Source organism: Pelodiscus sinensis, chromosome 6 (assembly GCF_052426305.1).
Source record: "Pelodiscus sinensis isolate ZL-2025 chromosome 6, ASM5242630v1, whole genome shotgun sequence".
Lineage (NCBI taxonomy): Eukaryota > Metazoa > Chordata > Testudines > Trionychidae > Pelodiscus > Pelodiscus sinensis.
Window position 1 is genome coordinate 117,748,963 of NC_143057.1, and position 5,147 is coordinate 117,754,109.

Sequence of the window (5,147 nt, forward strand, 5' to 3'; positions counted from 1 at the left end):
AAAACCAAGTATGCAAAGTAGAAAAGCTGTGTGGTTAATCTCTCTAGAATGCAGGAGATGGCAGGTAAACTCCTATCTCTAGACACTGTACACTTGTAATCTCTCATTGAACTTCACATTTGATTCCATGTGGAAGCAGAAGTTAGTGATGGAAGGAGAAAAAATCTGTAAATCTAGCATGCCAGTGATAGTGAATGGTGTCTCCTTTTGGACAAAGACCAGCCTTGGAATTAGTAGCAATTAAGAAAGCAGAGGAAAATATTAGTGTCTGTGATATTGTTGTTACCTGACTGACTGGGGGTAGAAAGACTCCATCCTCGCTGTGAGCAAAGAGGACATACCCTTCCAGCACATTGACTCTGTTGAGCAAGGGACACCAGGATAGAATCATACATCACTAGAAATGGAAGGGACCTCGAGAGGTCATCGAGTCCAGTCCCCTGCCCTCACGGCAGGACCCAGTACCATCTAGACCATCTTTGATAGATGTCCATCTAATCTACTCTTAAATATCTCCAGAGATGGAGATTCCACAATCTCCTGAGGCAATTTATTCCAGTGTTTAATCACTCTGACAGTTAGGAAGTTTTTCCTAATGTCCAGCCTAAACCTCCCTTGCCTCAGTTTAAGCCCATTGCTTCTTGTCCTATCCTCAGAGGCCAAGGAGAACAATTTTTCTCCCTCCTCTTTGTAACACCCTTTTAGATACCTAAAAACCACTATCATGTCCCCTCTCAGTCTTCTCCTTTCCAAACTAAACAAGCCCAGTTCTTTCAGTCTTCCTTCATAGGTCAGGTTGCTCTTCTCTGGACTTTCTCCAATTTCTCCACATCTTTCTTGAAATGTGGTGCCCAGAACTGGACACAATACTTCAATTGAGGCCTAACCAGTGCAGAGTAGAGTGGAAGAATGACTTCTCATGTCTGGCTCACAACACTTCTGTTAATGTATCCCAGGATCATGTTTGGTTTTTTGCCACAGTGTCACACGGTTGACTCCTGTTTAGCTTGTGGTCCACTATGACCCCTAGATCCCTTTCTGCAGTACGCTTTCCTAGACAGACACGTCCCATTCTGTATGTGTGAAACAGATTGTTCCTTCCCAAGTAGAGTACTTTGCATTTGTCCTGATTAAACTTCATCCTGTTTACCTCAGACCATTTCTCCAGTTTGTCCATATCATTTTGAATTATGACCCTATCCTCCAAAGCACTTGCAACCCCTTTTATCTCCGTATTATCTGCACACTTAATAAGCGTACTCTTTATGCCAATATCTAAATCATTGATGAAGATTTTGAACAGAACCGGTCTCAGTGGAGCCTGGCTGCCGGGACAACTTTTCAGGCTTGTTGGCCTTTGTGTATGGTGGGAAGCAGCTTGTGTTTTAGAGGCTGTGCTGTGGCAAAGAACAGCTGCCTCCTTCCAGGAGAGTAGGCTCTTACCAGAAATGGGGATTGAGCCTATGCAAACAAACACCTACTAAAACTTAAACCCAAGGTTGTTGCTGCTCAGCCATTCTGGCAAACCCAGAAGGCTGAATGCTCTGTCCAGAAGATAATCAACTTCTTTAGAAGTCCTCATTGACTCTGCAGGCTTAATCCTGTGAGGCTGGTGGGTATAGCATTACTTATCTAGGGATGGACTCACAGAATAGAGGCCCATCAACTTGGCTCCATAGCTCAGTGGTTAGAGCATTGGTCTTGTAAACCAAGGGTCGTGAGTTCAAATCTCACTGGGGCCTTGACAGCAGTGGATCTGTGCTTTCCTTTCTGTGAGGTGCTTGGCTTCCCTTTAGGCATTTACTAATTTGAGGACAGGGAGACCACAAGCTGCATGTAAGCACACCAGACCATTTCTGTGAAATAGAAGCAGCAAGCTGCAAACTTCTGCCAGCTGGTCAAAGGGCAGCAGCAGGCAGGCTCCTGCCAGAAGCACTTCAGTCCAGTGTATTTTGGTGAGTACGCCAAAGAGTGCTTCACCGGCTGCACCCAAACAGCCTCCCGCATGTCTTTTGAAGAACTACCCAAGGAAGTGTGCCTCAACAGGTCTCAGAAAATACTTTGCTTGTGTACCACATGCGTTTGGCTAGCTGTGGTGGGAGGTGAAACTGGATCACCTCAGTCAAAGGTTGGGAAAATCTCCAAGCCCAAAGCAAAGACGTGGAATTGTTCTTGCCGCACCTAGTACCCTTCCGGACTTGACAGATTGCCTATTTACCAACAGACGGGAGGATGGGATCCTAGGGTCTCCCAGCCCAAGACCCACAGGTTAGCCTCCAGAGGCTGGCTCCCAAGCCTCATGGTCTCCCACAACTTGATTACTAAGCCTTCCGCCACAGCTTTTCTTGCCAGGAAGCAGCATCTCCACTGAGGTCCAGCTTTAGGGGAGAGCCCGTCTGGCAAGAGGCCACCAGGTCAAGCCATTGGGTGTTATGAGCTGCTTCTCCCATGAGTACGGGGAGACAGCTAGTGAGGGTTGCCCTGCCCGGTCCAATGCCCCTGTGGGCTGCCCAGGGGAAAGCCAACAGAGAAAAGGTGGGAAGAAAGGAGGTATTTGGAGGCTCTTTTTTCCAGGGTCACCATACCCATTGGAATGGGGAGCCATGGAAGGGAACCCAATGCAATCCTGCACTGAGAGCACCTTCGCCATCCCCCCCAAAGCGCTGCTCGGAGCAGAGCCGTTGGAGAAAGAGAGACAGTCTTGGCTCAAGGGCGCAGCTTCCACAGGCGGCATCGAGGCCGCTGATCTGCTACCCACGAAAGGTGACTGAAAGGTGAGACTTTTCCAAAGGCTTCAGAGCCAGCTTCCCCACGAACATGAGGTGTGCTCCGAGTGAGTGGCCTCTCCCTTCCAGCCACGGAGCCCTCCTGACACAAAGGACTGTTCTTGTCCAGTCCAGCCCAGCCAGGTGCTGTGTGAGAAACTGACCGTGCAGGTGATCTTGGGATGGTGAAGGTGGAGGCACAGACTTTGGGAACCTTCTACTTACAGCTGCCTGGCTTTTCTTCCCAGACCTGGGCCTGGATTATGATGTGCTATAATGTGTCCTGAACCATGGTGCGCCTGGCTTTTCTTCCCAGCCTGGGATGCACCTGGTTGTTCTTCCCGGTCCTGTGCCTGGACTATGATGTACACTGGAAAGAAAATCCAGCCCATTGCTCTATTCTGGGATCTGGTGCAGAGACCCTCCACCCAGCAGTTCTGACCTTTCTGTTCCTTCCCCAGACTGCTTCCTACAACTCCTGGTTGCACTCCTTGTTCTGGATGGAGGAGCCTCCGAATCCTCATCCCTCTACCAAGGGAGCATGTGCCTTTTCCCAGCAGCAGCAGCAGCATCCCCTCTGTGTTGCCAGCTTCATGGCATTAGAAGGCCTGTCCATGTCCCAGCTGAGACTGCTCCTTCTCAAGCTCTGATCCCTGGTTCTTCCTCCAGGCACAGACGATGGTGTTCAGAGAACTACCTGGCCACCTGAAGCCTTCTTGCTCTCGGCGACTGCCCAAGCCTCAGGCTCTGCAGCCACCATCAGATGCATAAGGTCATGCCACAAATTTATGGTAGAGAGCTCAGGCTTGTGTGAGGTGCAAGAGCCAACAGGAGAAGTGGCAGGAACTTAAGAGTTCGCAGAGCAGCACACTGGCCGCAGTGATATTCGGAGCCATGCAGGTACGTGGAACGTGAGCCCACTGCCTTCGTTTCTCTCACATACCAGGGCTCCCTGGAAGCTCTCTCAGGGAACCTGGAATCCTTTGGGCCTTCTGAAAGGATCATGCTCAGTGTGGGCCGGCATCTAGTCCTTGCAGATGCAACGGCACTGAGGTGGGTTGGCTCAGCAACTCTGGGGATAGAGAATTGGTCTTAGAAAGCAGGGCCGGGAGGGTAGGTCTCAGTGGAGCCTGGCTGCTGGGGCAACTTTTCAGGCTTGTTGGCTTTTGTGGATTGTTGGAGGCAGCTTGCCTTTTAGAGACTGTGATGTGGCAAAGGACTAAAAGACAGATGCCTCTTCCCAGGAGAATAAGGGCTTGCTAGAAGTAGGGAGTGAACCCACTCAACTATCTGAGTACAAAGCCACCAGCTGAACTGCTCAGCCATCCTGGCAAACACTGAATGGTAAGTTAATCATCCCCACCCAGAAGATGATTGGCTTCTTTGGCAGTCCTCATTGAGCCTGTGAAAGTGCTAGGTGTAGCATCAATTACCTAGGGATGGACAGCCAGAACAGCCACCTATCAGCTTGGCTCCGTAGCTCAGGGGTTAGCACACTGGTCTTATATACCAGGGGTTGTGAGTTCAAATCTCATTAGGGCTGCCACAGCTGTTTATAGATGTATCCCTTCCATGAGGTACTTTTCTTGTCTTTAAGCATTTATTAATTTGGGGACAGGGTGACCACAAGCTGCATGTGAGCATGCCAGATGTCTTTGCTAGATAGAGACAGCAAACTGAAAAGGGCAGCAACAGGGCTAGATAGAGGCAGCAACAGGCTCCTGCTAGAAGTGGCTCAGGCCCTTTGGGACTTCAATCCAGCATGCATTCTGTTGAGTACGACAGAGAGTGCTTCACCCACCACACCCAAAGAGCTTCCAGTGTGCTCTGGCTTTGAAGAGCTACCCAAGGAAATTCATCTCAGGAGGGCTCAGAAAATGCTTTGCTTGTGTACCACGTGTATTTGGCTAGCTGTGGCGTGGCAGGCCAACCTGGGAGCTTAGGGTATGTCTGCACTACATTCCTTTTTCAAGAGAGGAATGCAGATACAGCTGAGTGAAATTGCAAATGAAGCGCAGACTTGAATGTCCCGCGCTTCATCTGCATAATCGCATCCGGACGCTTTTTCAAAACACCCTATTTTGAGATAAAAAACGCCGTGTATTTCGAGAACCAACCCTTCTTTCAAAATAACCCTTACTCCTTATAAAATGAGGTTTAACGGCTATTTCAAAAGAAGGGTTTGTTCTCAAAATAACGGCATCTACACAGCGTTTTTTATCTCGAAATAGGGTATTTCGAAAAAGCAGCCGGACGCGATTATGCAAATGAAGTGCAGGAAATTCAAATCCACGCTTCATTTGCAATTTCACTCAGCTGCATCTGCATTCCTCTCTTGAAAGAGGAATACCCTTAGAGTCAAGGGGAGGCGAAACTGTTCAC

The 5,147-nt window shown here is 49.1% G+C and overlaps 1 non-coding gene across 1 annotated transcript; it reads left to right on the forward strand.

Annotated features, from left to right (window-relative positions):
- The first annotated feature begins 1,669 nt into the window (after positions 1-1,669).
- TRNAT-UGU (transfer RNA threonine (anticodon UGU)) lies at positions 1,670-1,742 on the forward strand. Its single transcript has one exon. It is a non-coding gene; the product is annotated as a tRNA-Thr (tRNA).
- The last annotated feature ends 3,405 nt before the right edge of the window (positions 1,743-5,147 follow it).